This window comes from Oxyura jamaicensis, chromosome 2 (assembly GCF_011077185.1).
Source record: "Oxyura jamaicensis isolate SHBP4307 breed ruddy duck chromosome 2, BPBGC_Ojam_1.0, whole genome shotgun sequence".
Classification (NCBI taxonomy): domain Eukaryota; kingdom Metazoa; phylum Chordata; class Aves; order Anseriformes; family Anatidae; genus Oxyura; species Oxyura jamaicensis.
Genome location: NC_048894.1, coordinates 86,668,758 through 86,674,757, shown reverse-complemented (window position 1 = coordinate 86,674,757; position 6,000 = coordinate 86,668,758). Strand labels below are relative to the sequence as shown.

The following is a 6,000-nucleotide window of genomic DNA, read 5'->3' as shown; positions in this document are numbered from 1 at the left end:
GCGGGGCGGGGCCGGCCGGAGTCAGCTGGGCGCGGGGCGGGAGCGCGGCGGCGGCGGGGCGCCGTTAGCACCGGGAGCCGGCGGCGGCAGGAGCAAGAGCAGGAGGAGCAGCAGCAGGAGCAGGAGCGGCGGCGGTGGCGGTGGCGGTGGCGGCAGCGGCAGCGGCAGCAGCAGCGGCAGCGGCAGCAGGAGCAGGAGGAGCGGGCGGGCAGAAGTTTTCCCCGCAGGTCCCTCCCGCAGCCCGGGGCCGCCTTGCGGAGGCGCAAGCCGTCCCGGCGCGCGCTGGGTGTGTTTTTAATTAATTATTTATATATATACATATATACATATATAAGCAACTTATTATTTTTTGTTCCGAAATTTTTATTTTATTTTTTGTTATTTTTTTTTTTTTCTCTTGGAGGCGCCCGGCTCTGAGAGCTCGCCTTCCCACCCCCGCTCCCGACCCCCTTCCCTCCGCCCCGAAACTTGTTGGGGTCGCGGCGGGCGGGGTGCCGGCCGGCCGCGCTGCAGGTAAGGGGTCGGGGGGCGGCGAGGGGCCCGGGGGGGGCGGGAGGCGGCGCCGGCTCCTCGGTGGCGGAGGCCGGGGAAAGCAGCAGCAGGAGGAGGAGGAGGAGGAGGAGGAGGGGAGCAAACTTCCTTTTCCTGGGGCCGCCGAGCCCCGTGCCCGTGGGCAGCCCTCGGGGCCGGGCCAGGGGTGCCCGGCGGTGCCCGCGGCCCCTTGGCTCCTTCCCCCGCTGCCCCCCGGCGGGAGGTGGGCTGGGGACCTGCTCTGCCTCGCCGGCTGTTGGCCGTGCTGCTAAAAGTCGCTTCACCTCCTTCTCCGCTTCTCCTTCTCCTCCCCCCTTCCCCTATTTTTCTATTTTTCCCTCCCCGGGCGAGGGATTCCCCGCTGGGCACCCCGTAGAAGTGCCTCCCCGGGGTGCTGCCACCTTCCTGCCCCCGTGGTTTGCAGAGCCGTGGCGGCGGCTGGGAGCCCCGAGCCCTCGCCATCGGCTCCTTGCCTGCCCCCGGTGGGCTCCTGGGGAGCGCGGGGGGTCCCCCTGGCAGGGTTTGGGGTCGGGGGGGGGGTGGTCCTCGCTTTCCCCTTTTGGGGCCAAAGCTTCGCACGCACCGCTCTCCCCTCGTGTGGCTGCGAGCTGGGACCCACGCCGGGGCATCTCCTCCGTAAGAACAGTTTGCAGTTAATTGCTTTGGCAGATGAACTGCAAAATCCTCTTGCCCACTTCTGCTGCTTAAGTGCCGCCCCCCCCTTAGCCCCCCCGCTCTCCTTTGAAGCCTCGCATAGCTCTGTATTGCCAGCAGCATGGAAAGTGCTGATTCAGCAGCCTGGAGCCCCACTCCATCTGAAGTGGTGGTCTGCCGAAAATGTTCCTGTTCGTTGAAACGGGAACATGTGTTGCTGGTATGTCAAAGCAGCATTGATCGGGTTTTCTAAAACAGCCCTAAGAATGTGGTTTGCTTTTCCCTTTGCAAAAGAAAAAGTGAATTTGGGGTTGGGGGGTGGACAACCAGTGCTGAAATGGTGAGAGGGGCATATGAGGGATGTGGGTAGCTACCACGTTAAGATAGATTGTGTTGCTTCATGAAGGTGCTGAGCAGTTACTCGTGTTAACAAAGGCTTTGTAGGATGTATCGCAATGATGCCTTAACACTTCAAGTCGATCCATTCCTGCATCTAGAGGCTAGCTGCACTTACTGCACTAGAAAAGGTACGGAGAAGGGCAACGAGGCTAATCCTAGGATTAAAAGGAGTGAGTTATGAGGACAGGTTTAAAAAAAAAAAAAAAAAAAACAACATAAAAAAAAACATATGGAGGTTAGAAAACCTGCTTGGAAAAAGGAAATATGCTTGAAACTTTAAGTGGCAGCTCTGGCTTTGCTTCATGATGGTTCTGGGGCAGGGGAGGGGTGCCAGGGGTCAGCAGGATGCTCGGTGCGTGCAGCGTTCCTCTTTCTGGAGGGCTTACCTAACAGCGAAGCAGAAGAGGGAGGGCTCTTCAAGAACTGTACTCCTCTGGCTATCTCTGTGCAGTTTTGTGCTGGTATCAAGGCTGTTTGGGCTTGCTTTCTCTGAACCAGAACTCTTTAAAATTCTGCACAACGCAAACAGTAAAGCCTGAAGAGCAACATTTGGTAGCCTTATTCTAAGCAGTAATTGACGGAGCAGCAGACCCTGACGCTTGCCTCCGGTGATCATTTTACCATGTTATACTCTTATTTTCTTCACTTGGACTTTATTTTTTCTTAAAGTAGGTCTTGTTTGCCCTGGCTATATATTAAAGATCTTGTCGTACTTCCATGGCTTTCCTTGGTTTTGTTAATCAAAATATCCCCTCCCTTACTGCTGTGAGAGTTGGCTTTCATCCTCAGATATGGCCACACCTGGATTTCAGTATTGTATTTCTATAGATTTTTATTATGTAGTCCAAAAGTACTGCCTAAACACGAAATGGATCTTGGCATTTCAGTTCTGTATAAGACTATACCGTGTGCTCTGTGAATGAGAAAAAATGTTTGCAGCCCTCGATCTTGCAAGTACTTAAAAGACTCCAGCAAGAATTGTCACAAAGGTTTTCAGAAATCTCCGGTCGTGTTCTCAATGTCTCACTGGGTGTAAATGGGCTAAAAGTATCTGGATCTCTCTGGCAAAGGGATTCTTCCAACGTGGGGAGTTCCCAGCTGGCAGAGGAAAGGCATAGCTGGGTCATGTGCCATTTCTGCCAGCAGCAGGAGAGTATTGCACTGGGAGTTTGTTTTCTGACAGTACCAAACTAGCAGATGTCCCTCTAGACTGCGAGGCACAGGCAGCTTCCCCCTGTGTGCATAGCTGTGGCAGGGGGCTCCCGAGTAGCGTCACATCGGGTGGGACCGTGCTGTCACGCCTCTTCTCCCTTCTGTCATAGCCCCATCCACATTGGGTGTAGAGGCTTACAGTGATATGCCAAACGAGGACAGATTTGTAGGCAGAACTCTACCTTAGACCAGCTGAGCTCTCTTGAGGGAGGTGGGATGTCGGGGTGGGACTCGAGCCTGTCTTTAGAGATGGGGTAGTGCTGGAAGCTTGGGGGGAAGGTTGAGGGGGGGGTGCCTTTGAATGACCATTGTTATGCATTTTTAGGATGCACTTAAGTATTTGCTCAGGCACAAATCTTGGTGGCTACAGCAAATGCTGTGGTGCAAAAAACTTGCCAGATTCTGCTTGGTATGCTGTTGAAGCCTGAGATTTGCTTGGGCTGATTTCAAGCAAAAACTATTGGGAATGGCTTCTGGACCTGAATGGGCTGTGGCAGTCCTGCTGAGTTCCTAGGCCTTTTTATTCTAAACCTCTATGTGAACTTATTAGTGGGACAAGAGAAGTGCTTTTCTTCATTTTAAGCCCACATTTATGTGAACACTAGGACTAAGGAAGCCTACTTTTCTTTGGGTTTGTCTTATGATTCATTTCCTTTGAATATTCCGTCAGCTCTGACTAAACCATTTTTGTCGGCAGCATTTATAAAGGATTCTTGACCATGAGGACATTGGTGCAGATTCACAGTGCAGCATTCCTAGTGTGTATCCACCAAGCCCACTGCTTTCACAAACAGGGAAGGTAACTCCTGAGACTTCTGCCTCTGTCAGGATTGTGTGACGTGCCAAATGGCTTGGTTACAGGGTGATTGCCTACGTCTCCTTCAGTAGGAAAGCAGGCTATGAAGTAAGGATTCTTTTTCTTGGAACCCAGATCTGCTCCCAGACATGTCCAAAACGTATCGGTTGCAACTCTTTGGCTAGGGAAATCTGGGAATGGAGATCCTTTTCTAAAAAGGTGAACCTCCGATATCTTCTTAGGAACTATGAGGTTGCCAAGGAATCCTTTTATGAGCATTGCACTCTATTTATCCTTGTACTGCCTGCTGGTCGGGAGAATTCATCTAAACTTAGCTGTGGCAAAGTAGTCTTGTTTCCCATCATTGTTCCCCCAAACCTGTGGTTGTTATGAAAAACAAGTTATCAAGTATACAGTTGTCATATCACTGCCTTTCTTTCCTTGTACTTGTTGAGCTGTGTACTTCTGAACTCATCCTGTGCCAGGTCTTTCCTGTTCTGCCATCTGTTGAATTGAACGATCTTTTCTGACAACAGTTCTACTAGCTGAGTGTGACTTCTGTCTTGTGTTGTGGATGTGGGGAGAACTATCCAAGGAAGCCAGGATCCACTATGAGGACTGCATAAAAGACCATTGTTAATCAGGGTGATGCATCTTGTCTACAAGTAGGCTGTTAATCTCTTCAATGATGGAAATAACCAGAATACCCTGACTTTGAGATCTGATTGTATATGCCATACAAACCCTTTCCTGGCGTGCTTTGTTCCCTTGGGCACTGTTTCTTTTGCAGATATCTGATGTGAGAGACAGACAGGTGCTACATTTTTCATAGAAGTACATTCATTTGGAAGTGGTGGTTGTTGTGGTTTCTAGCATCTTTTGGACTTAGGATGTATGCAGGAGCACTGAAGCTTAAAGGATTCATGAAGTGAGATTTCACCACTGCCAAGTATCTTGAAATTTTCATTTTCAGAGAGCTTCACAGTCACACTGATGCGCACCCATTGCCTGAGAACTCACTTCCTTCCCTCTTTGCTTTCCTAGGATGGATCAGCTCATGCAGCCCAAATGCACACAGCTATCAGGATGGGAAACTGCAAATTCAAACCCTTATTTAGAATAGTGCCCCTGTGAACTGTTCTGTCTTGCCTGATGTCTGCAGCAGGGAAGGACAGCAATTTCCATGTGATGCTCATGAAGTTCAACATGGCCAAGTGCAAGGTGCTGCAGTTGGGTCAGGGCAACCCCTGGTATCTGTTCAGGTTTGGGGTTGAATGGATGGAGAGCAGCCAAGTAGAGAAGGACTTGGGGATATTGGTGAAAAAAAAAAATATATGTGAGCTGGCAGTGTGTGCTTGCAGCCCAGAAAGCCAATTGTATCCTGGGCTGCATATACTGAAGTATGGCCAGCGGGTGCATTTTTTTCTACCCAGTTATACTCCACTCTTGTGAGACCCCACCTGGAGTACTGTGTTCAACTCCAGCGCCCCCGGCACAAGAAAGACATGGACCTGTTAGACTGGGTCTAGAGGAGTGCTAAAAAGATGATCAGAGGGCTGAAGCACCTCTCCTGTGGGGAATAGCTGAGGGAGCTGGGATTGTTTAGTCTGGAGAAGTATCATTGAATATCCTGAACTGGAATGGAACCACAAGGATCATAGAATCATAGAGTGTTAGTATGGTTTGGATTGGAAGAGACCTTAAAGCTCACCTAATTCCAACCCCATGCCATGGGCAGGGACACCTTCCACTAGACCACGTTGCTCAAAGCCCCATCCAGCCTGGCCTTGAACATTTCCAGGGATGGAGCATCTACAACTTCTTTGAGCAACCTGTGTCAATGCCTCACCAACCTCATGAAGAATTTCTTCCCTATATCTAATCTAAATCTGCCTTTTTTTTAGTTTAGAGTCATTACTCCTTTAAACTAAAAAAGGATAATTGAGTACAACTGGCTCCACACAGCAATACCCCAGCATCAAACCATATGTATGAGAGTGTTGTCCAACTGCTTCTTGAACTCTGTCAGGCTCAGTGCATCCCTGTGGAGCCTGTCCCAGTGCCCGACCACCCTCTGGGTGCAGCACCTTTCCCTAACCCCCAGCCTGACCCTCCCCTGTCCCAGCTCCATGCCGTTCCCTCGGGTCCTGTCGCTGTCCCCAGAGAGCAGAGCTCAGCGCCTGCCCCTCCGCTCCCCTCGTGAGGGAGCTGCAGGCCACCATGAGGCCTCCCCTCAGCCTGCTTTGCTCTGGGCTGAACAAACCAAGGGGCCTCAGCTGCTCCTCATATGTTTTGTCCTCTAGGCCCTTCACCATCTTTGCAGCCCTTGTTTGGACACTTTCTAATAGCATTATGTCATTTTTATACTGTGGCACCCAAAACTGCATACTCCTGCTGCCAGGGCACAC

At 51.0% G+C, this 6,000-nt stretch overlaps 1 protein-coding gene across 5 annotated transcripts in view; it reads left to right on the top strand.

The window, feature by feature from the left end:
• The first annotated feature begins 128 nt into the window (after positions 1 to 128).
• GRB10 (growth factor receptor bound protein 10) overlaps positions 129 to 6,000 on the top strand; it is a 149,238-nt gene continuing 143,366 nt past the window's right edge. For 2 of the 5 annotated variants that reach the window (XM_035316460.1, XM_035316458.1), the window contains exons 1-2: positions 133 to 286; positions 404 to 513. The gene's annotated coding sequence lies outside the window, so the exon portion shown is untranslated. Of the gene's footprint in view, positions 287 to 403; positions 514 to 6,000 lie in introns of all 5 variants that reach the window. The other 3 variants (XM_035316461.1, XM_035316456.1, XM_035316457.1) reach the window with 2 other exon arrangements.